General features: G+C 44.4%; 1 protein-coding gene across 4 annotated transcripts in view; it reads right to left on the bottom strand.

Annotated features, from left to right (window-relative positions):
• The window catches only part of Syn3 (synapsin III), a 426,170-nt gene extending 402,935 nt beyond the window's left edge, over nucleotides 1–23,235 (bottom strand). The window contains exons 1-2 of one of the 4 annotated variants that reach the window (XM_076919816.1): nucleotides 23,030–23,234; nucleotides 17,027–17,329 (exon numbers count right to left, since the gene is read on the bottom strand). The gene's annotated coding sequence lies outside the window, so the exon portion shown is untranslated. Of the gene's footprint in view, nucleotides 1–17,026; nucleotides 17,330–23,005 lie in introns of all 4 variants that reach the window. The other 3 variants (XM_076919819.1, XM_076919818.1, XM_076919817.1) reach the window with 3 other exon arrangements.
• Between the last annotated feature and the right edge of the window lie 2,795 nt (nucleotides 23,236–26,030).

The following is a 26,030-nucleotide window of genomic DNA, read 5'->3' on the forward strand; positions in this document are numbered from 1 at the left end:
AGAGCACAGTGGGTACCCAAACAAAGAAGATTTTTGTAGGGGGTGGTTCTAATGCTTTCATTGGGAATCTGCATGTGAACACTGAAGATTTGGTTCCTAATCAATCAATAAAGATGCTAGTGGCCAATAAGCTGGGTGAACTAGGCAGGACTTCCAGTTTTCCTGCAGGCAGGCTAGCAGATGTGAGGGAGTAAGAGCCACCAGCCATGTGAGATCTAGGGTGGAGTGGCCATTGGCCACTTCCCTGACTGGGCCTGGGGTAGCAGGTGGGGGATCTGAAACATAATTAAACTGAGGGCTGATTTAAGTGGCTGAACAAGGAGAAGATAACTGGGCAACTAAGGAAAGGGCAGAATTACAGGTATTGAGCTGGGAGTGAATAGAAGGGCGTGATAGCTGAGAGAGGCTTCAAAGAACCCGGACATCGAGTTAAAGCACATTCAAAATAAATTAATGTATGTGTGTGTTTCATCCACTGATCTGAGGGATCCTGGGCAGGGCTGGTAGCATGGTCCGCCTGGAGCTTAAAGCAGGGCAGTAGGAACTACAAGGTACCAGATTTTTAGCTTTGAAAATATTATCTTTGGCCTTCTGCACCAGTTTCCTCCTCTTGAAGAACAGCCAAGGGTGTTGGAAAACTAAGAGGACCAGTCAAATGAAATTCTTTCATTTGCTTATAATCACCACCCCCACCCCTGACAGAAATATATTCAAATACAGATGTGGCCCAAACAATCCCCAAACTAAGCTCATGGACATAAACATTAGCATTTAATAAACTGAGGTATTTACTAAATCCTCTGAAGATTGTATGGCTAATATGACTGAGCTGTCTGCAAAATAACCACAGGGCGTTTTTATACAAAGAATTTGCAGAGCCCTCTGGGCAGTAACATCCAGGACTGGGTCCATGCTTGAAGTTATCCACTCATCATGTCAGTTTGCCTCTGACTTATCCAGATTTCCTCATCTGAAGGTCATGTCTAAGATCCCCATGGTGTGGAAAGCTTGGAAGCTGGAGTATGTGCTGGCTGGCCACACTGCATCCCAGTAAGAAATCAGTGAAGGATGGCTACTGGTGCCTGGTTCACTCCCTTGTTTTACTCAACCCACCAAATGGTGTTTTCCATTCAGGGTGGGTCTACTCTCTTCTGTGAAACCTCTCTAGAAATGTCTTCATAGTATAACTCAAGGTATGTTTCCTGAGTTATTCTAAAACCAATTGAGGTGAAGATGATGAAGGTGAACCATGACACTTTACAAAGGATTCATTGCAGTTTACACTTCTGATTTGAGACTCTACTTCTCCAGACCACTGTCTGTCTCCCAGAGGCTATCTATGGGATGCCAAAGTGGTCAGCTCCACAAGAGAGAGAGAGAGAGAGAGAGAGAGAGAGAGAGAGAGAGAGAGAGAGAGAGAGAGAGAGAGAGAGACAGGGAGAGGGAGAGGGAGAGGGAGAGGGAGAGGGAGAGAGAGAGAGAGAGAGAGAGAGAGAGAGAGAGAGAGAGAGAGAGAGAGAGAGAGAGAGAGAGAGATGCTGGTCTTTCATGTGACAGGTACCTGCCATCTGGAAATTGAAACTCACTGCCTCAGCTCAGCATTGAAAGAATCATTTCTGAATCACTGTAAAGAAAACAAAACAAAACAACACAGATGATTCTTTCACAGGTCGATAACTCTGATAGTTAACCTTCTCAACTTTATGGGCTTTAAAATAATCTGGAAACAAGCCTCTTCCAGAGTCTCTCTAGATTGAGTTTAATGAGGTGGGAAGGCCCACTTTAAACATAGGTGGTACTCTTCCCTGGACAGGGCTCCTGGACTGAATAAAAAAGGAGAATGAGCTGAGCACCAGCCTCCATCTCTGGCTGCTTCCTGACTGCAGATGTGACCAGCCACCTTATACTCCTGCTGCCTGCCGTCTTTGCTGGGATGGTTTGTACACCCACACTGTGAGTCGATGTAAACCCTCTGTTCCTTGAATTGCTTTTTGTCAGCAACAAAAGAAACTAATAGGGGATGACTGTCTTGGTACCTTAGTGCTCAGAACCAAGCCCAGGACCTTGTTCTCAAATCCACAATGATGAGTGTGTGCACAGGACACGTAACAAGCAGCTTTAGGCCTAATTGGTAACTGGTGAATAGCACCAGAATCTTTCCAGAGGAGGCAGTAAGCCCAGAGAGCATGAACAGAATAAATTCCCAGACAAAGTGGTGGAAGCATAGGGAAGGACATGCTAGAAAGAGAAAACAGAGGTGAAGCAACCCTGTGAGGTACAGAGTAAAGGGATGGGGCCTCTGTGTAAATGACCATACTCCACTTGAACACCTGAGAAGCCAGATTCCAAGGGGACTAGGGTACCATAGTGTGCTAGAATGCCCACAGACCGTGGCCTCAGGTCTACCAGGGATCAAATACGAGTGCTATGAGGAAGTGGGGCTGCTAGATGGTCAGGATTGTGGCCACCAGAGCTGCGAGTTCTACATTTGAGTTGTAGAGTTAGAAGATTGGTGTATTGAATTAATGAGCCAGAGCCCGGCAAGCTGCGTGACTGTATTGTCTCTGGTCATTGATTTGTTACATCATGTGGACTTGCTGAACTGGAGATAGCAGCAGGCAGAGAAGAGTCAATGAGATGCCTGTACTGTCAGAATTTGGAAACCAGGTAGAACCTTCCAGCCTGCTGAATAAGTAAAAAAGTAGCATTCTTCTTAAAGACAAAGGGACCTGATTTCTAGTAATGTCCCTGAGAATGAAAAGAATATAATGATGAGAAAATACCAGTCATCTGGAAAATACGTATGATTCTTCTGCCAAGGGACATACATACATATAGTGTGGGGCCCATGTAGATGTCTTTCTGTCTGTATTTGTCTATCTCAACACTCACAGAGAAGCTATATCTGTGTCTCATCTATGTGTCTGTCTGTCTGTCTGTCTGCCTATCTATCTATCTATCTATCTATCTATCTATCTATCTATCTATCCATCCATCTAGGTAATAGGTAGATATGGAGGGGGAGAGAGACAGAAATAGAAACAGAGAGACAGAGACATAATAACATAGACATAGGCAGTAAGAGATACACATGGAATGGCAAAAACATAGACAGAAAGACAGATGGAGGCACACTCACAGAGAACATAGCTGATGAACCAGACTGTGCCTCCTTGGCCTTCAATCCTCCTATACCTTCAGTTACTGGCCAGAAGCCCCCTGCTTAGGGCAGGGCAAATGACCAATTGGCGATGCTCCTAGAAGCCAGGTGCTAGCCTAATGAGGAAGTTGGCAAGTACGCTTGGGAAAGCAGACACGGCAAGGGTAAAAGGCATCCCAGTAAACAGGTCTAAATGCATCTCCTCATGCCCTGCCACACCCCTCTTGTCTTTCTCCACCTCAGTAATGACCCTATTCAGTCACATGGACTGGCAGTTTGAGGATCTGAATGCTTTTCTCTGCCTCCCCCACATGCAGTCACCTCTAACCTAAAACAGACTGATTTATTTGCTTCTTTAAACCCCATAGTCAGAGTCCCTTGCAGATTAGATTCTTTGTTGGCTTCTGTGACTCCCCAACTGACAGTCTAAGTCCCCCATTATCAGTTACCCCATTTGACCCTTTCCATGCCCCGTCAAGTGCACTTTGGAACTCAAGATCCTTTTGCACCTTTGGAGATAACAAGACTAGGACCGTGACTAGTCATTTTTCACTCCAAAACTGCCTGTTTTTGTATTTCCAATAAATGAAACTTCATTCCCTAGTTCGAAGTCCTTCATAAGATTAGATACTGCATGTTTGATCTCTGGCTGATGACATTATCTTGAAGTTCTGGAGGACATGCCTGTCTGGTGCATATCTACCATAAGGGGATAAATCCTTGGGGACTGTGTCATGTCCTGGGATTCTTTCTTTTGCTCTGTTTCCTGGCTACAATGATGTAAGCTACTGGGTTCCACCCTGTCTTCTCCATGGTGATGAAATAAAGGCTCTGAAACCATGGGTAAACTCTTCCCTCTCTAGTTTCTGTGAGGCAATTGATCACAATGACACAAATGTCCGGATGCCATAAACACTTCTCATTAGGAGAGTAGGTGTTTAACCTTACTGTCACCTGCCCTCAGGCTTCTGTACTAGCCATTTTCCCTGAAAATCTCTTCCCTAACTCCCTCCTTGCTACACACGTCCCACCTCTATAACCACTTTCTGGGAGTCCTCTAACCACTCTGATCCTTGCCTGTACTGTTGCTCCAGACCCACTGCTCCCATAACAATGCAACTACAGGCTATTTCCTTTAGGCCCTCCCAGAAAAGAAAAACACCCAGAGATCTCTGTCTCACCGCCTTGCCCAGGATCTGGCACACAGAGTGAGCCCACACATAATGAACACAGGGTAGAATTCTGTTGGAGGAGTTTAGGTTTGTGGGTGGTTGTAAGCTATCTGTGTCTGGTTGGGGGAGGGCACGGGAGGAGATGTCTGTGCAGAACCCCACACTCTGGCACTCCTACTCCAGCATGCTGTTTTCCTGATGGGATGTGTCATGGTTTGAGCATGGTCTCTTACCACCAAAACTTGTGGTGAAGGGTAATTCCTCACTGGGCAGTGTGGTTGGTAGAGCCTAACGGAATGTGTTTATGTCAGTGGGCAAAATCCTCATGGATTAACGGTGTCCCTCAGGAATAAGTGGGTCCTCACTCATGCAAGACTGAGTTACCTGTGGAAAGAGCAGGCGGCTACAGGTCAGCCCTTGTGTCCACCTTGTGTTCAGGTGCTTATAGTCCACTCTCCTGAGTACTTCTGATATGTGTTGGTATCCACCATGTTGCGATGTAAAGTGAGGATCTCACTCTGTGTAACAATCTGAGCTTGAACTTTCTTATCTCCTGTACAGCGAACTACACAAATCTCTCTTCTTTACAGATGATCCAGTTAGAGGATTTCTTCTACAACCGCAGAAAACTGACAAAAGTGAGAAGACTTGGCAGACTGACTTGTTCAAGGTCACTAAGCTCAGTAGAAGCACAGGCTAGACTGGAGCACAGGTCCCCTGAGTCCTCAGCTAATGTGTTTATGTGCCTTTGAAACTACACCAGCTAGTACACAAGGATGTTCTGAGTACCTGCTCCTTACCTCACTTTCCCCCCCAAAGACAGCATCATCTCTGAATCACCAAATAGCATCCCAGCATGTGGCTGATTATGATCCAAAGACAAGCACCCCTCTCTTTAATCCTCACCCAATCCCTTTGGACAAATATGATCACTGACCTCATTTACAGATGAATAAACTGAGGCTCAGGGGGCTTAGTCACTTGCAGGATGTCATGTGCCAGGACATTTGTTGTTGAGCTGCTCTCCTCTACCTTCAGGGTGGAGACTTTCAACCACTGAGACACCCTGGTGGGCTGCTCTGCCTACTCATCTCCTTTTCTGGTGCAGAGAGCTCAGAGAGTGCTCATCGGTAACATCTGTCTAAGAAGCAGCATTCTCTCAGCCCTGCATTGTCCTTCACCTCGGAAAGCCCAGGTCTGGGAACTGGATCAAGAATGGTCCAGTCAGCTGCAACTTCAGGGACACACTCCCATCTTGCAGGCTGGCTGCCTTTCTGCTACTGAAAAGGAGACATGTGGGGTGAGCAGTGTGTGTGTGTGTGTGTGTGTGTGTGTGTGTGTGTGTGTGTGATATGAAGTAGAACTGGGGTGCTTAGTGCCACAGGCTCCTCATCCTCATGAGAAGGATGACGGCAGTGACAAGGAAAACAGCAGCAGCAGCTAATGGTTAGACAGTGCGAGGTCCCGTTGCAAGTCTTTCTTGAGTAACAAACCCATCAGTCCTAAAAGTTGCAGGGGAATAGAATATGCAACACTGGCACTAAGACTGCTATGAGCTGAAGTTAAGAAAGATCAAAGGAAGAGCTCTCCATTCTTTGCTTGCCTAAAAGCAAAGCACCCCTTTGCCTGTGTCTCAGTGGCCACCAGGAAGTACATGAGTTAACTGCTCCAGACAACACTGATTCTTTAGGATCCATCCCACAACACAACAGGAATTTCCCTGATAAACTCTTACTGATTAGTTTTCTATTAGTTTCCTACCTACTTGCTGTCTGATGAACTCAGCCCTTTTCCTCTGTGTTCTCAGTTCTCTGGACATCTCTGCTCTTCTGTTAAGATGTTCTCTCGTTCAGGGTCCATTTATCCCTCAGAGTGTCTCAAGTTCACAACCAAATGCTTGTGATCTATCATGCAGCTGCAATCTACTGCTACAGCATGAGTTGAAAATATCTGAAGGTGAAAATGCAGGAGAGAAGCCTAACCGACTGCACACCATAGCTCAGCTATGCTGCGCACTGCAGGGTATTGGATGCTTCCTCTGTGATCAAAAGATTGCCTGGACCACTGGCTGCAGCAGCCCAGCATCATGGAAAAGGACACACTGCTAGCTTGGAAAAAAAAAAAACGTTCAAAAATTGAAGTACTCTATTAAAGGAGTTTTATAGTCTCTTCATAAAGTGAAACAGTCTCAGGTTAAACCACGGGAAGAGGACGAGCAAGTGGCTGTGTGCATTGCATGCCTTAGAAACTGTTTTTCTGTGATAGTCTGTCCTTTTGATAGTATAGGGCCCCAGCAAATGACCCAGAGATGACAGAGGGCAGTGATCAACCTGCCTAAGGCAGTTTCTCATGTTGCATTGACCTCATCAATACCTCACAACTGTAATTTTGTTACTGTTATGAGTAGTAATGTAAATATCTGATGTGCAGGTTATCTGATATCTGACCACTGTGAAAGCTCACACCACGGACAGAGACAATTTGTCCGTCTTCTACAATAATTTATTATCCTTGCTTTACAGATGAAAGAAACTGAGCCCAGAGAGAAAGAACTTCTTGCCTAGAGGCCACAGCCATCAGGTTTGGCCAAGACAGGTGGTTTAGCTCCTGATTATAAGCTCTGTCCCTTTCTGCTCCACCCTTTGGGCAAATTATCTTATTAACCTTTTAGTTTCTTTTCTACCAGCAAATGAAAGGCCCCCATGAAGACTTCATGCGAGTCTTTCTTAGTCCCAACTGCCAGAGCCACGCACAGAAAAGAGGTTAGAATTTCTCTGCCTTTGCTTATTTTGATTTCTAATAAAACTTGTCATGTTATATTAGTAATAACATTTACTCAAATTACATTTGTCCCATTACATAAAAAGCCCTTAGCAATTCCCATGAATTCCTAGCGATCGAATGGAAAAGGTTCTTCCGGCCTGAGTTTTATCTAGAGGCAGCCACATCTCAGCAAGACTTGTAATTTAACCAAGGAAACACAAGTCACCTCATAGCTCAGCCAGGCTGCTGGGATCCCAGTGTCTAAGTTCTTCAGTTTTGTTCAGCTACCACTTGCTCCTCCTTCCTTCCTCTGAAACAGTGCCCCCTGGGGGCCAGAGGAGGAGCTGCTTGACCCTCTAGCCTTATTAGGAAGCTAGGAACAGTCTTTCAGTTTCTTCTTCCACAATGGTGCCTAAGCAGTGTGTCTGTGTGTGTGTGCGCGCGCGCGCGTGTGCACGCATGTGTGTGTGTGTGCGCGTGCGCATGTGTGTGTGTCACACACACATGCAGGAGTGATGCTGATGTCCCATTTATAGTCAAGCACCAAACAGATACTTATTCCTTTCACTTTGAGCAGTTGTGAGTTTCTGTGTCAGCCACCATTGACCATCCAAAACCAACCAACCAACCAACCAACCAACCAAATAACCAAACAACAACAACAACAACAAAAAGCCCTTATCTGTTGAGATCTGACAACCACTCTAGTCTATAGGGACAGAATTACAAATTTAAATGGCAGTTGGTTCCAATGTCCACTTTGCAAAATAATAGTAATAGGTTTACCTAGTACCTGCAGCAGAAATACAAATAGTTCAGACAAAGTTTTAAGAATGCTCATCTTTAGTCATCAGGGAAATGTAGATTGAAAGTACTTAGCAATTTTATCTTACTTGAGCCAGAATGGCTAAGATTATGAAAACAAAATTCTAGGGAGAAGTATACTCTTCTGTCAGGCACTGTTGGTGGGAACAGAGTGTACGTCAGTATAGTGACTGTGGAATCAGTGTGACAGACAGTTCCTCACAAAAACTAAAAACAGAATTACTATGTGACCCAGCTATATCATATCTGGGCATACAACTAAACAAATTTATTTCCTCTTGTAGAGACACATGCTCATCCATGTTCATAGGTGATTTAATTCACAACAAATAGAACATAAAAATAGCTGAGGTGTCCAACAACTAATGAATGGTTCAAGAAAATATGGTGCATATACATAATGAAATTTTATTCATCTATACAGGAAAATGAAATTTTAAGACAAATGAATGAAACTGGAAAACATTATACTGACTAATTTAACTCAGATCAAGAAAGACAAACGTTAAATATTCTTGCTCATTTATGGATGTTGGCAGTGAATCCTTAGATTTGTGAATTTAAACTAGAATACCTGTATAATCCAGAAAATAAGAAAAGGACCATTGATGGGAAGAGGGAAGAAAAATCTTAAGGGAGAGGAAATAGTGAAACCTTGGTGTTATGAAACGGTGCTGCATAGTTATTTTTTCCTAGATATAAACATCCATCTTGGAGGCAAGTTCATTAAGGCATAAAATACTCTAAATGGAGATGGAACATTCTTTTCTATAAAAAGCTTGTTAAGCACAGGAAGCAAGCAACTCAGAATTTTCAGGAAGTCCCTAAAATTGACCAGATTACCTTACCCTCTCTCCTCATACACAGATAAGCAGTAAGGACTGCTGAGATACTCAGACAAGCCAAGAAGCCTAGCAGAAATGAAACAGAGGTCAGCCAAGCTGGAAGATGCAGAGACCAGCAGAGCAGGTAAGAGCTGAAGAGGCTCAGACCATCTGAACTACTTGAAAGAGACAGTTTCTAACCTGCTGAGGTGTCAATTAATTTTGTAGTGCACTCCTGGTTTCCAGCTTTTAGGAACCATTACCCACGTTGGGTGATACAGTTGTCTTGGGAGTCATTTCTGCTCATGTAGGTAACTCCAATAAAATCCACTGGTTCACTACATTGGACATTGATGTTATCCATATACTTTGGTCTGTCATTGTTTCCCTATCTGAGATGGGTATTTCTTCATAGTTCCTCAGGAATAGTGACACACAAGGGGAAAAAGGGAGGGCATAATGTGAGGGAGATTTAAGTTGTCTCATTTTCTTGATCACTAAAGCTCTTCTCATATCCTTTCTCTTAGCATCTGAACTTGCTGATAGGTGAATTCAAAATGTATGATCCTCAAGTCGTCCCTTTATTATTCAAATAGTCTCTGCATGGGGGAACTAACAAATAATATAAAACAGTGACAGTCCTCAGTAACCACTTCCTTACTCGCCTGGGGTATGGCTGGTGGTCCTCCCCTCTTTCTTCTCATCCTCTGAGGATGTTCCGCCAAGGCCAGTGCAATACATGGAAAACCTTCTGGATCAACACCCATCTCCTTTACTTCTTGGTCTTACCACTTTTGGCCAGCTCTTAACCTTTCTGCACTCCAGTTTATCCATCACAGGACAGGGATAATAATTCTAGCTCACCTCCAGGCTTTTAGCAAAAAAAAAAAAAAATGATGATCCCATAAAAAAAATCACATACAGACAGTGAGTAGGAAACCAGAAGCTACACCACAGTGAAGCATGGCTCTGGCACCCTTAGTGAGTAGGAAGGGTAATGTGTGAAAAGGAGGCGCTGAGTCTGTCAGGCACTTCAGGGAAAGCTGCAAATGGTACCATGTACAGTGCTGTGCCAAGCTCTGTACCCACCTCATGCAGCTAGCTCCTCTGTCATAACAGAAGGTGTTTTTCTGGAGCCCTTATCACATTAGACTCTGAAAGCACAAGAGATATTCTGTGGACCTCCTGCTTGGAACATTTCACCAAGGCAAGTCAGTGCTAATAACTGGTGATTGATGAATTGCTGCCATGGCTTTAGGTCCATTGCTCCAGTTTGAATCTGCGATGTCCCTGTGAGGGTTAAATTAATCTCAGTGGTCAACTTTACTGAATCTGAAAGCAACTAAAAGACAAACTACTCAGCACACCTGTGAGGGGTTGTGGCGATCAGGCTATTTAAAGCAAGAATGCCCACCGGAAATATGAACAGCACCAGATAAAAGGAAATGGCCGTCCGCATAAAAGGAAATCAGAGGGGAAAGTTTTGCACTTTGGTTTTTTGTTTTCATCCTTCACTAGCAAGTTCATCCACAGTGCTTCCAATATTCATTGATTCTGTTATTGTGGCCGCCACTACTGCTATCCCTTATTTCCAGCTTCTTTGGGCTTCCGATGTAGACTAAAGACCGATGTCTCCCCAAGAATCCTCCAGACCCTTATTACCAGGGTGGGACTGCTGAAGCATTTATGAACTGAGCAGCTACATGGATCTCAGGTTCTCCAGTGTGAGGACAGCTACTGCTGGGCTCCCTAGCACATACCATGTAAGCCACTCTAACAAATATATATATATATATAAATATATATCCATTCTATCAGTTCTGTTCCTCTAGAGAACCCTAATTAATACACTTCCCAGAAGGCTCTGGGTTTAAATGTTTATTTCCCACCTGTGTTGCTATTTCAAGAAGCTGGGTAACCTTTAGGAAGTGGGGCCTAGTTAGCTAATGTAGGTTACTAGGAGTGGGCTTTAAAGGATAAACCCAGTCTTGCTTCTGTCCTAGCTCTTGCTTTCTGGTCTGCTGTGATGTGTAGCCTCTTCCATATGTTCCCACTGACATGATGGACTGAAACCATAAAAAAAACTATGAGCTGAAAGAAACCTTTAAGTGTTTTCTGGCAGATAGGGTGGCAAAAAATGATGTGAAACTGATAGCCAGCATACAAGAAAACACTGGAACCCAGCGTTACTGCAATTTTAATCTCTATCATGGGCTTCTATCCTGCTTTTGTGTGAGACTCTTAATCTCAGGGTCATGGGTTGGAGCCTCACATTGGATGCCAAAATGTTGAAATATTTAATCTCAATCTGGGGCTTCTACTCAACATTTGATTATGTAATTCTCAGATAAAAGACACACTCGACCTTTAATTTATAACAAGCCTTTATCAGCACTAAAGCCGGGCAGATATCTACCCTCTATGCTAATAGATTTTACTTTCCTATTGATAACCTGAGGTTGTACTTACTATGCTCCACCAAGCTGCTCTGAACGCCAACTGATCAGCCCTTATGACCATGATGTTAAGGTTCTTACCCTATGGCATCTTCTCCTCTCTCTACCTTCCTCTCCGCCCTCCTCGTGGTTCTTCTCCAACCCCAAGCCCAGGAATCCCATACCCTACCTATTTCAATTTTGCCCAGCTATAGGCTGTAGGCATCTTTATTTACCTATCAATAATAACATGAAGGGTAAGAACATATAGCCCCACTTGGGTCAATGTAAGGACTCTCTCCACTCTGGGAGCAACCAGGCTTTAGGGGGAAGTGTTTATCATTAGAAAACAAGCAGCTTCAGCCCAACCCACCACACCCAAGTGATGGAGTGAATACCAAAAGCTGGGCTCAGTCTGCAAAGTGCTTGCTACAAGCAAAAAGACCCAGGTTCAGATCCCAGGACCCATGTGAAAATCAGAAATCTAAGTACACATCTGCAACATGTTAGCTACACCTAATCTGTTAGCTCTAGTTTCAGTGAGAGACCTTGTGTCAGACAGACAGGTAGGGCTGGAGAGATGAATCAGAGGTTAAGAGCACTTGCTGTTCTTCCAGAGGGCCCATGTTTGATTTCCAGCACCCATGTCAGACAAGTAACCTATAACCCAGCTACAAGAGATAAGATATGCTTTTTTAGCCTCTGTGGGCACACACTCACATTCACATACACAAATAAAATATATAAATATGGAAAATAAGAAAATAAACACAATTGAAAACAAACAGAAAAAACTAAAAGGCACAGATTTGAACCGATATTTTACCCAAGATGATATATAAGGGCGGCAAACAGACACATAAAAAGATATTCAGCACACCTAGCAAATTGTAGGAATTCAAATCATGATGAGATAACACTCAGCTATTAGAATGGCCAAAACAATTAGCCGGTCCTTAGCACGTGCTGACAAGGAGAGAGATCACTTGGAACACTCAAGCATCTCTGACTGACTGAAAACCACCACAGCTGCTCTGGAAAAATAGATTGACATTTTCTCACAAACTTCTACATAGCCTTAGCGCATGTCCTGGCAATGCAAAACTATCTGTGTCTGCACATAGATGCCATAGGTATGTACAGATGTTGGTGTCAGTGTGCACATGGGATTGTGTGCAAGTGTGCAGGCCACAGGTTGATTGTTACATTACTTCCTATATCACTCTTCATGGTTTGGTTTGTTTGTTAGAGACATTGTCTCTCACAGCACCTGGAGTTCACCAATTCAGCTAGACTTATGGGTGAGTAAGTTTCAGGGATCTCTCTGACTCTCCCCAACCCCTGTCAACTGCTGGGATTACAGACATATACTGCTTCTCCAAGCTTTTTGTTAATTGGGGTTTTCATGGCGGTTGTGGTGGTGGTAGGGTTCTGCTAGGAATCCAAACCCATTTTCTCCTGCTTGCATAGCACAGACTTTACTGACTGGGACACGTCTCTGCATGTGACATTCTTGTGGAGACACACCATGTGATAGAGATCAGATCTATGGTTCCCAGGTGTTAAAGGTGAGATGTTTGTGACTATGGCAGGATGACAGGAGCCATACTGTCATCATAGATGGAACGGTTTGGTACATTTATCATGGAACCGAGTTATCAACACATATCCCAAAGTCATGAAGACACACACACACACACACACACACACACACACACACAGAGAGAGAGAGAGAGAGAGAGAGAGAGACAGAGACAGAGACAAAGACAGAGAGATACAGAGTCAGAGAAAGAGACATAGAGTCAGTCAAGCATGAAAGCACATCCCTGTAATCTTAGCACTTCAGAAGTAGAGGCAGGAGAATTGTGAGATATTGATACTATCGTGGACTACACAATGAGATCCTGACTGAAATTATTAGAAAGCAAGTTAGTCAGTCAGTCTACCCATGCTGCCTCCTTGATTAAAACTTCTAACTTGGGATGGAATCCAATCTTCCTTCCACAAATTCCTAACAAATCTGGCTCCAGGAACATTTTAATGATATCTTCCCTAACTCCCCCTCACTGGCCGCTCTACCTGCTCTTAGACTCATTTACAGTTTCCAGTTTCTTGCGGATATTTTTACCTACGTCTGAACTTCAAATGAAAGTGAATATTGGCTCTACAGACAGAATGCCACTAAGCACAGTTAAGAATGCCTCAAATATTTGTTGAATGGATAAATGAATAAACCTGAGAGATGAACATTCATTCATGAAATTTCCAGTGCTCTGAACAACCTGGTGTTATGTATTGTCCTTCAAAATAGAGCAACCTCAGTGTAGACATAATTAACTCAGCTCTTGATACTTTAAAACTGTATTCAGTCTGCCATCTTCCTGCAGTGTGCTTGAGCAGGAACAGGACCTAGGAGACACCAAGGTAGGACGCACATGTTTTCTTAAAGTCAGGCTATATGAACCTTAACCAAGAGAAAGTTACCCAGAAGCACTACCACCATGAGAAAATGAGATGGCCCTGTAGTGTCTTTCAAAGGAAGGTTAGCACCTGGTTCTGGGCATCGTACAGGTTCAGTGGGTCCTCTCAAAGTCAGCCCAGTTAGTCCTCCAACTAAAGGAAACTAAACACACAGAGTGCCGGTAACAAACTCAATGTCACACAAAGGTAGGAAACACCACTCAGGTGTTTGTAGTTTTCAGCCCTATTCTTTATCCACTTGGGATTTGGAAGCAATGCTTATTCATGAGAGTAAGTGTCAGAGGGGTCTAGCAGGACGCAGCAACTCTAAGATGGCCTGGTTCTTCTCTGAAGTTTCTCAGTGACTGGCATAGTTAAGGCTGACCAAGCAAGATGCTGACGACCACAAATATTTATTTAGCATCTGTTCTATAACAGCTCTTGGGCTGGTGTTTTCCCCAGGTACTACCATTTGATTGTGAAATGTCTAAAACACTTTCAGAATGCATGCAAGTGTTGGGGCTGCTTATACACAGGGAAGACATGAACCCTGCAAGCAAGGATGCCTGGGAATTTGCCACTCCCAGCCACGCCAGCTCATAACTTGTAGTTACCTTGAAAACAAAACAGTACGCAGCCCCACGCAAACCCATGCAGATTTTGATTTCTACTTCCTTTAGGCTGGGCCAGTATCTTGGTCTCTGAACAGCACAGACATTGATGTTGAAGGTTACATACACAAAAGCCATACATAATGTATGCTTTTGGTGACTAAACTCTTTTCACATGTATTTTTGGCTATATAGCTCTTCATAGTGTTTCATAATATGGCCTTGTGACTACAGAATATGAGTGTACCTTCTATGCCTTTGTTTATTCTTACTGAAGAATAACCAAGAAATCTGAGATCTAAAAGGAAGGTTGAAGGCTATGGATTTCTATTTATTGCCAGGTTTCTGCCCACTTTGAGTATGAGCATGTAAGGTGGACACTACTCTGCTGGACAGCTCTGTCTGCCTCTCTATTTTCTGGCTCTGCTCTCTACTTCTACCCAGTCCTGTGAGCTCTGTCCTCCAGTCCCGTAGAGTAATGGCGGTCGCTTTCCTATGATAACAGTTTGCATATCTGGATGATGTTTTGTTAACAACATGTGGACTGGGCAAGGGGTCACATGTCTGTACTTTTTAATGTTGATTTCATGTGTTTTAGGTCTGGCTATAAATCTCAGATGTCATACAAGGTATTGACACTTGCCTTCCAATTATACAGTACCAGTAATTAATTCTGTTCAACATTTTGGAAGCCACACTCAGGAAACAAGCAGCTTTGTTGAAAGACAACAAAAAGCATATGTGACTGGAGCTACTGTAGTTGCATGGACTTTATATCAGCCACGTGTGCAGGGACTCAGTCTCAATCCACCCATGAGGAAAGACTGCTCACGTGAGAGGCAAAGCCCACAGGAAATATGGCTTGTGTCCTGAGCCCACTGAAGGACAATGACCTGGCCTCACATTATGGCTGCATACTCTACACTGTGCCTCACACACCTGTCATAATGCCAAGTACAGATTATGTACTCTGTGAGTTTATTCTAGTCTTCAAACTACAAACAGGCCTGAAAACAAGAATAATTAAATGAAGTTCATCTCAAACTTCTCAACATGCATGCGACAACCCAACTTCTCTATACCGAATTTTCTCAGGTATAAGGTGAGGGGCCTGGTCTGTAGAATATGAGTTTTTTTTTTCAGATTCAGGGTACTCTAATCTCCTGCAGCCATCTCACATAGTAAAACGGACAACCCACAATAATCTGACTGGGTTGACCTATATAATAAGTTGGGGTATGGATTCTAGAACAAAGAACAAGGAATGAAACAAAGCCAGAGAAGGCTGCCATCTCCAGCCACGTTCCCCAGCCCTGCAACTGCTGCCACCCCAGTGTGTCTACCAGGATGGGTTTAGATATCAGCCTTATTGTTCAATGAATGGATGACCTTTGGCAAGTTACTCCACTTGTGACAGCCTTGACTTTACATATCCATGCAGTGGATTTAATCTGCCTATTTCTGGGAATGGACAAAAAAATACAGTGGTTACCTACTGTGAAGCTCCTGTCACCCAGGGAACGCAGGTGGCATGCCCATTCATTGAAACATTGTGTACCCATCAACCCCAACCCACCCACTCACGCTGAAGCTCACTTTTCTCTAAGGCACATACACCTGGATCTGGAAGGGTTGTAAAAATCCATTCCTCGTGACCCTTTCAACATCTATGATGGGAAAACAAAAGGACTGAGACTCAGAAAAAAAAATTGGTGACAGCTCAAGGACATGCCAGTTCTTCATCAACAAAGCCTGGCCTAGAAGCAGGATGGCAGACACCAAGGGCTACACAAGACACACAGAGGACCCTTTGTAGGCTCCACTCTCCTTATAGAAATTTGAAAACCCTGTCCTATGTGTCCATATTCTGAGGAGTAGCTGAACTTTTGATTTCTGCTTGGGGTTAGGGGTGTACCAGGGAGATCATGTCATAGTGTGTGTATGAGATACAAGAATGAGATACAAGAATGTCTTGAAGTTCTGATGAGGTGAAAGTCAGAGTTTTTAGCAAGCAGCAGTTCCCAGATGCTCCCCACATGTATGTCCACCTATGCTCCTTTTAGTGTACCCACTGAAGCAGACAAGCATGCACTACAAGCCTTTCAGGAAAGATAGGGAGGGGTTTCTGGCTTCAGCAACAATTGAACAACCTATAACTCATTACACACAGACAAGAAAACCATCAAAACTGTGTTATCTACAGAATAAAATGAATAGAGGCATTCTCTACCCTCTGACAACCTAGCCTGAACAGCCGGAGAACGCTCCAGATTCATTCAGACCCGTTAGTAACTCAGGGGTCAGTGACCTGAGGGTTCCTGGCAAACAAAATAAACTCTCTGAGAGCATTCAGCTATTCCTGGAGAAATTCTACTCCATAGTCTGCTGGGGTGGAGCACTAAGAAGGGAGCACAGACAATACAAGGAAGGGATAGCTTTATAGCTGGATCCTTGGCACATCAGATCCCATCCTGGCTTGATTCCCAAAGCAAAGCCTTTATCTTTAGGGAACATTTGATAGATCGCTACACCAAGGACAAGTCTTTTCCCAGCTCCTTCTGAGCGCAGTGCCTGCCAGCACCTGCCAGAACCATGTGCACTTTAGAAAACAGACCCAGAAAGGGAGACCTGCCTTCCTGAGATCACACTGGAGGCCAGTGGCAGACACGGGCAGGAGTTGGTCCCTGACCCCAGCCTAGGGCTGCTGCTTCCCTCTACCCAGAAGCTTTCCCTTCACCTCCCAGACCCACTCCCTCTTCCAGATCCTTGGGCTCACCTCCTAGTTCTGAGGATCCCTCCAGGTTGAACAGTGCTCAGAAGCAGGTGGCTGTTAAACAATTCACTGGGGGCATGTGCCCTTCTCAGGTGGCATGGAGAGGCTACAGCCCTGTAAAGTGGCTTTCTTTCATCTGAAGAACTCCTCCTCTTCCTCCTCCTCCCACCCTTCCCACCCCCTCCTAAATCGTCCTCTGTAGTACTACTGGAACACGTGCTTTACTTGGGAGGAAGCAGGAGGCAAGTATGGCTTTGATTGGAAAGCAAATGCCAACAGTGCGCTGAGCTCTGCTGTTTCTTCACACTGAGGAGAAGGAATATGAGAGAGAGAGAGAGAGAGAGAGAGAGAGAGAGAGAGAGAGAGAGAGAGAGAGAGAGAGAGAGAATAATGATTAACCCCTCTGTTCCAGCTCTGCTTCTCCTGAAGCCAGAGAAACAATACACTTAACCAATGGAGTGCCCGCCCCAGGCATTACATCACCAGCGAGCTCCCTCATTGGTTAATAATTCCTAAAAGGCAACATCGTATTTCTAGATACTTAACCCTTTCCTACTTAACAAACTAAAAAGGATTTGCTTTATACCAGTGTTTCCTCAACTTTTTTTAAAAATCTGATTCCTATGAAGAGCATGCTAAGCATGTAGTTTAAAGTGATACACTTCTAATTATCCATACCACAACCTTTAGAGGGCACATACTATTTTAACAGTATAAAAAACAGGGAAGCCAGTGTACTATACTATTTTAACAGTATAAAAAACAGGGAAGCCAGTGTATTCAGCACCCTTGCTTGCCAAAGGCAGTGACAACTTTTTCCTAAGCTTATATAATACAGTCAACACTTAGTGGTTCTTCTCATTCATGTCCTACTCTGAAACAGTGGGCTTCTCTTTCACAAATAAGGTTTACCCAGGCCTCCTGGCATAGGTCTGCCATTCCAGCTCCTTAGGAAGCCAGGGAAGAAGGATGGCTTGTTCAAGGCTAGCTTGAACTACAGAGTAAGTTCAAGACCAACCTTAAGAACAGAGTGAGATCATGTCTCAAGGTAAGAGTTAAAAAGTGTTCTACAGAATTGCTCCATGGTAGGGTAGCAGCCTATCCTGAACAAGGTTCTGAGGTCAGTCATTTGCATTGGACAAAAGAGGACCTAAGTAATTTGCCCAAGAGCTGGGGTTCACTTTGAAGATCAAGCTGTTTTAACCTATCTTAATTCCCTGTGAAGTTCCCACTTTTCTAAAAAAAAAAAAAAAATCAGTTATCACTATATTAGCTGTGGCTGTCCTAGAACTTGCTATGTAGATCAGGCTGGCCTGGAACTCACAGAGATCCACCTCCCTCCAGCATGACTGAAGGGATTAAAGGCCTCAAACACGATGTCCAGCATGAAGTTAAAGATAAACCAGGCCATTGGATTTGCATTTTGCATTTGTCTTGCACGGTCTGCAAGATTCCAGAAAATATTGATATAGTTGATGAGCAAGGAATACCAGAGTCAGAGAAGGACAGAGGAATGGAAAGTGAATTCTTATAAAGGTATATTGAGAGCAGCCAGCTGTTCTAGAAATCCTTGTCTCACCCAAGTTCATTCCATCTGTACTTCCTGCAAACCTCAGCCCCACTATCATGTTCTCTAGGAGTCTACCTCCTACCTATAAACCTGGGAGAGGAGCCCCTGCTCTGTACTTCTCAGGTGGCTGTATCTGGGAGCTGTGCTTGCTTGTTTACTGGATCAGTTTCATGCAATTAAAGCCGTGTCTGCCCTTTCCACACACACATGTCCGGAACAGTGACTGCTATGTGTCAGTCACGGCTGACAGGGAGAATGGGGCCAGAGGGAGAGGCTTGTGTTGAAGTTGTAAATGGCATCATCATGCTGGCATGAGATAGGCAGAGGGCTGGAAGCCTGGGACCCACATGAGTTACCTGTCTGATCTTGGTCATCTTGATCGAGGTGAGAGGTTAATTAAGATGCTGCGCCGTTTATTAATATGATGCTTGTGACTACCCTATATAGAAGGCACTGTGGTCCTTTTTTCAGACAAAGAAACCAAGAACAAACCTCCATATTTTTGTCACAAGAATTCACCTGTTTCATGATTCACATCTGAGAGCTGACAACTGTTTTCTATATGCCAGCCCAGGATTATCTGCTAGACTACAGAACCACATCAAATGCATGCTCCTTGTAGATACACGACACATTTGAGTATACATGTGGGATACTTTGAAAACTTAAGCTAGATCATCCATCTATTTAACTATTGTACCTTTGCCTCTTTCTTGCCTCTTAGAGGCAAGGCAAAAATAATCAACTAACATATAATGCTATTTTGCATCAGGTCATTACTTAGGTTAAAATACTTCACTAGCTTCATTATGCTTTCAGTAAAATCTGTACTCAGGATGCGTCGAAGGCCAAGCAACTTCCAATGCATCTCAACTGGCTTGAAGTAAACCTTGAGTGATGTTTCCACTACAGTGAGCTGTATTCCTCTGCCTCGTGGTGGTCCACAGGCAAGCTATTCTTTCTGCTTCCTGATCTTAGCTTTGCTGAGTATTATGTATCAACATGAATCAATAACAACACGTAACAACACACACACACACACACACACACACACACACACGAGGTAAGAGGAAGGATGAGAGAGAGAGAGAGAGATAGATTCCCTGATAATCCTGTGAAACAAATCCACCATTTCATTCTTCAAGATATAAGTCCTGGGATAGGGGCATAGCTTGGGGTAGGTGATATGGCTAGCACGGCTGAATCTCTGTGTTCAGTCTCCTTACCCCATCTACCCACACATACATGTAATGAAGAAGGAGGTGCTTAGCACTGCTGGGCACTGGGGATAAAGCAGCCTTGGACTGCATGGAGCCTGTGCTGTAGTGAGGAAGATCAACAACTGGAAAAATTAAAAAGTGCTGTAAAGGGAGCAGGAAAAGGAAGGAAGGCGGCGTCTTCCAGCAGGACAGTTCTTTCCAAGGAGGCTGCACTGAACTGCAGGACAAAAAGAATCACTCAGGGGGGGGGAAACAAAACCCTTTTCTCTCCTATATGCCGTACAAAGCAATGGTCCATCCATCCTTTAATATTTTCTTTTAAAGTATGCAATGCTCACCGCTCTCCCTCTCTTAGCAGACAGGCCTGTATCTCCCTGCCTGGGACAGTCCTCCAAACATACTGATTGGATTAGTAAGTGGTTGATTTAATGAGTGACTCATCAATAAGAGCATCTCCTGAAGTGTAACAAGTGACGTGCTGTGACAGATGCTGTCACTCCTATTTCAGTAGGGACTCTGTTAGGCTTGAGAAACCCTGAGATGACTACAAACTGAGAATAAAAGTGTTTTATTTAATAAAAATGGATAAAAACTCTGCATGTTGTGGGACAACTAGGAGAGGGCACACACCCAGCAAGCACTCAATAGGAGTCGCCAGTCACTGGGGTTATAAGTAAAGGTGTCTCATGCTAAGAAATACTCAAGCTCACCATTTACTTTCAGAGGCAGTAAAGAAATTCAAAATCCAGGGAAACTTTCTAAGTGACTAGTTCAAACCATTCTCAGTTTCTTCCCAAAGCCATCCAGTGACACAGAGAATCGATGCTGTGGAAAAGCATCCATGTCCTCCCCACAAGACCAAGATGCATGTTACACCTTAATGTCCAGCAGCCAGGAGTATTGAGTGCTTATAGCTCATGTTTGTGTCCTTATTTAGAAACTGTTTGGCTGAAGGGACACCTTAAGTCGCACCCCTCCCCTTGGGAGCACTCTGTACTTACTGGCTGGTCAGTGTGGCTTTTAGAAGTCTCAGAGGATGGCTTGAATCTGCTTTTCCCCTCTACCATGGACCAGTGTCAACCTGTGCCTGGTCCTACTACCCCTATTGTGTATACACGTGAACAGTAAGGCAACTTCTCAAGGACTCTTCTACACAGGAATCTTAGCACCAGTTCTGTGTTCATTCCAGCTGCTGTGATAAAACATCATAAAGCAACTTAGGTAAGAAAGGTATTTATTTTAATTCACAAGTTCAGGCTATAGCCCATATTTGGGGGGTTATGTCAAGGTGGCAGGATCTTGTGGGAGTTAGTCATAGCCACAAGCAAGGTAGAGAAAGAATGAACTTGTGTCTATTGTTCAGCTCACTTCTTCCATACTTACACCATCCAGGGCTTATACCATCAGAGAAGAGCACTGCTCACCATGAGCTAGGTCTTCCCATGAATAGACTTACATATAAAGGCAATGTCTGACAGATATAATTACAGGCCAATCTGATCTAGACAGTCAATTCCTCACTGAGATGTTATACCTTGGTAATTCTAGGTTAAGTCAAATTAACAATTTAAAGGTAACTAGCTTAGCATTACTGACCTTTTAAATAAGGAAACTTGCTTATGACAGCTAGGCACAATAATCTACACACACACACACACACACACACACACACACACACACACACAGAAAGAGAGAGAGAGAGAGAGAGAGAGAGAGAGAGAGAGAGAGAGAGAGAACAGAGAGACAGAGATCAAAAGGCTGATGATATCTTTAAGGCAAATAGTTGAAGTGGCTTTCTGATTTCACTTCCCAGGAGCCTTTTTTATTGCTGCTATACCAGTCTCTATATGGTAACTCCAACAGTAGCCACTGGGCCCTGGGACATAGAAAGGTAAGCTCAGGTAAGGCAGACATTCTCACACAGGGACCAGGCATCAGAAAGTGAGCACAGGTGCTCTATGCAACTCCCCAAGGGCTATCCCTGATGACAAGATAGAGGTCACAGCTGCCAATACAATGATGCAGAAGTTCAGAAGCTAGCATCACATGGCAGCATCTCCCTGCCTGAATTCATGCCCAGAAGCTAGGGTTACAGAGCCCTGGTCAGATAGTCAGCCTTAAGGGGCCAGAGTCTTTGCAGCTGGGTTGCCTGAAAACCAGTTTATTGCAGCTTACTAGCTTGAAGACACCAGCCTCCATCACTGTCCACAGAACCAGCAGAACGGCCGTGAGACCAACTGGAATTCTTTCCCAGCTTCCTTCATCCTAGGATAAACTTGTAAGGATGCAAGCATCTCTAGACTTATGCACATTTTGGCTAGCCCCTTGTACCCAGAAGTTTATGTCCCATCTGAAAGTCCTGGTCCTACTGCGTAATCTGCTGTTTGATTAGCTGAGATTCTGATGTCTTCACTTCTTTCATCTACATATAAGAAAATCTACCTGAAATTCTTTCTGTCCCTGATGCCTCTGCCTCCACAGGGTTCAGGCTGGCAAACTCTCTGGTCTCTGCGTGTCTTCCAGGCTGCATCACGACCTACTCAGCTCTTGCTGTTTGCACTACACCACACTGCAATCCCTCCTATCCTATCATCCCTGTTAGGCCCCAGAAACTCCTGAGATTCCTTGTAGGCCACTAGAGCTGAGCATAGTGTCTGACACACGGCCAAGTAAGTTATGAATAAGTAATAAGATGCTCTATCAGTATTAGTCCCTGTTCCTAGTCTGGCCAGGAAAACCCTCCAAGGTTTCTTCCTTTGCATCAGACTAGCTGGAAATCAAAGACTGCGCAACAGATCTGAGCCCCAGACCCAAGGCAACAGGTCCTAAGGGACCTGCGTTAAGCAGGTGCTGGGATCCAGTGCAGAGCACCAGTACCTTCTGTGGTCTGAGCTTCCAAGAGGAAGCTATTCCCCGGGACAGGTCTGGATGTTGGGTTAAATACCTCAGAAGTCATAGCTTTGCGAGCCCCAGCGTTCCGGGGCTCTGCAGGGTCTAGAGCCAGGGCCCGGCAGCAGCAGCCTGGGACCGGAGGGTGGCACTCAGGGCCCACAGAGCACCTGCATCCCTCCAACATGCAGCATCAACATTCCGGTAACAAAAGAGAGGGAGCTTATGGGGAAGTAGCACCGCCCAAGGATTCTCCAACAGCTCGGATTCGGGGTGGGTATTCCCTATGGTCAGAAAACCCACCTAGTCGACTTTGCCTTGGCTTACCGACAGTGCCAGCTACGGTGGCCTGTGTGTACCTCGGACTGGCGCGGCCAATTACAGGATCTGTGGAAACGGGGCCGACCCGGCGCTCTGCCTCTGCCCCGCACAGTACACGAGCGCCTCCGCTGGTCAGATTGGTCTCCTTACGCTGGAGAGCCCATTGGCTGGGGCAGCAAGGGCCCTGCATCCAGGCCCGCCCCTCCAGCCCCTCCTCCTCAACCTCTAAGCTTTCCCTCTCCAGCCAGGTAGGGAAAGTTGCTAGAGCAAACAAGCTTTAGTATTGCTGGCCTCAAGTGGCAAAATGGGCGATCTTTCTTCATCCCAGGAGGGACGAGATGCCCCTCAAGGGGTATGAATAATGCAGTTCAGTATCCTAGGAAGCCAGCTTGGAGAAAGTCATCTGACTTCCCTGGGCCTTAGTAGGAGCTTCTGAGAGACCAGTGAGCCAGCTGTCAGCAAACATCACAGGAGTACCAGCACAAGGAGCAACGAGGAGCTAAGCTCTTACCCTGATGGGGAGATGAATCGGTAGTTGGTTACATACAAGTACACACACAAAAGATAATGTCAACTTGCTGTAAGCTAAGAGGGATGTGTAGTGAGAACACAAAAGGAATGTTACAACTACGACAGGACTCTCTACAGAGGAGATTTGTGAGATGAGAATTATTGGAAAACAAGGCAATTCAAAAGCTTAACCAGCATAGACTGAGAGGACATTTGGCAGGTCTCTGTCTCTTGTGTCGTTTCTATGCCGCAGGGTCCCAGAGAAGGTCAAAGCACATCTCCCTCTGTCCTCCAGTATTTTGTTTGATTTTTAGAGACAGGGTTTCTCTATGTAGCACTGACTGGCCAAGGACTTGCTGTATAGACCAGGCTGGCCTCAAACTCATAGAGATCCGCCTGCCTCTGTCTTCTGAGGGCTGACTTAAAAGGCACGTGCCACCACATATACCCCTAACTGAAATATCTAGACCTATAAATATAGTTATTTTTAAAAACACTACTGGTGTTCAGAATGTATAGAAAAAAATACTTGAGAAAAGTGGAAGGGAACTTCTCACTAGGACAGGCAGTTCTAAAGACCCTTACGTTTCTAAGGAAGGAAGAAGTGGGGCAGAGGCTTAGATGAGAAGCCAGGTAAATTACTGCACAAGCACTCATGCTTAATTGCACTATAAATAAAAAAAGGTGCAGATTAGATGCAGGGGAAAGTGGTGGTTTTCACTGAAATGTCAAGGTGTGGTGTTCAGTATACATCACCAAGCGTTTGCATCAATGATATTCTTCCATCATGCCCTGGAGGTCGGTACCACCTAGCATTTCTGTTTTTATGCACTAAACTCGAATGATGAAAGGGGCCTGCAAACAGTAATCACCCTCAGAAGAAGCAATACCTTTGATCCTTCTGTTCTCACCTGAAAGGTTGTTTAAATTTGGAGAAACAACAGATGATTTCATAAATCACTGGCTTTGGTCCTGTGTGATGTAGAAGAAGCCAAGTCACTGCTTCTCAACCTTTGTCAGCAGCAAAATTAGCACCAGCTAAAAGATTGCTTTCTAGAAAATGCCACTGTGATTTACTTCCATATATTTTTAAAAAAGAGGTTTACTTAGTTTTAATTATGTATATGTAGGTTTGAGAACATGCGTAGAGGTTCCTGCAGAGACCAGAGGAGGGGAGCTCCCTGGAGCTGTGGTTACAGCCCATAGTAAATCTCCACACTTGGGTGCTTAGAACTGAAGTCAGGCCCTCTGCAAGAGCTTAACCACGGAACCATATCTCCAGTCCCTGTACCTCTACATCTTCTTGGGGGTTAATTTTCAGTGCGTAAAAGCCTGGCTATTCCCCAGGACAGAATCCTCCACATTTTGTCCCATCTGCCCTTTACCTCCAATCCTCAGGACAGAATGCTAGCTCAACCAATGGTAACAAAAGAAGGATAGAGATTGGACAGGAGGCTGCTCCGAGTGATGGCTGCAGCATTCTAGAGTCTGAACCATGTAGTCCTGAATCATGATGGACAGACCCAGTTCTCCCATGGTTTCTGCCTGTTTCTCAAGGTTCATCCTTCTGACCGCCTCGGTACTTCACCCTAACGTTTTTCCTTGTGAATCTCCATCTCTGCTTGCATCCACTTTCTTGCATTTATCACCCAATCATTTCTGTTGCTTTGTACCAAGACATCGATGGATCCAGGGAGGAAAGATTGCCTCATACAACAGCAACTGAACAGTTTAGAACAGGGATTTGCCTATAGGCTAATGCCTACATGGTATCAGGTGTACACATTCCTTCACCACTTCATAAAAATATTCACACCCCAAAGACGATGGTGGTAGTAGCATTTGAAGATATTTATATTTGAAAAGAACTCAGATATACTGTTCTTAGCAGGTCTAAAAAAGTGAGCTAGCTCTTTAAATTACAGACTATTTTAGAAACAAATTCTCTACTCTAAGCTTCACAGCTTGCAAGTATCTCGCATTTTATATGGACGTTTTGTAATTGACAGAAATGTGGCTGGAGCCTGGGTTCTAACTCACAACAACTCAGGATTTACTGGGTTATAGCTTGGCTCTGTATGTCAGCAAAGGTAGAATTGCTATGTTGTCTATACATCGCAAGATTTCTAAGATGATTGAAAGGTTTTATTTTTCAATATTTCTTTAAAAGCCCTGCATGATTAAAGATAAACTATTGGATGTTGAGATGGTTCAGTGAATAGAGAACTTACTGTGCAAGCATGAGGACTTGGATCTGTATCCTCAGAACTCATGTAAAATTTCAGGTTCAGGAGCACACCTGCAATCCCAGGGTTTCAAAGGAAAGATGAGAGGTAGTGAGACGGAGAAGCTCCAGAAAGTAGCCTATGTGCAGCAGTACAAACCAAAGAGAACTTGCTCAAACAAGGTAGAAGGAGAAGATGGACCAGCACCCAAGGTTATCCTATGAACTGCACCTGTAGTCCATAACATGCACACAGTGTGTGTGCCCACACAG

Source organism: Arvicanthis niloticus, chromosome 22, assembly GCF_011762505.2.
Source record: "Arvicanthis niloticus isolate mArvNil1 chromosome 22, mArvNil1.pat.X, whole genome shotgun sequence".
Taxonomy (NCBI): Eukaryota; Metazoa; Chordata; class Mammalia; order Rodentia; family Muridae; genus Arvicanthis; species Arvicanthis niloticus.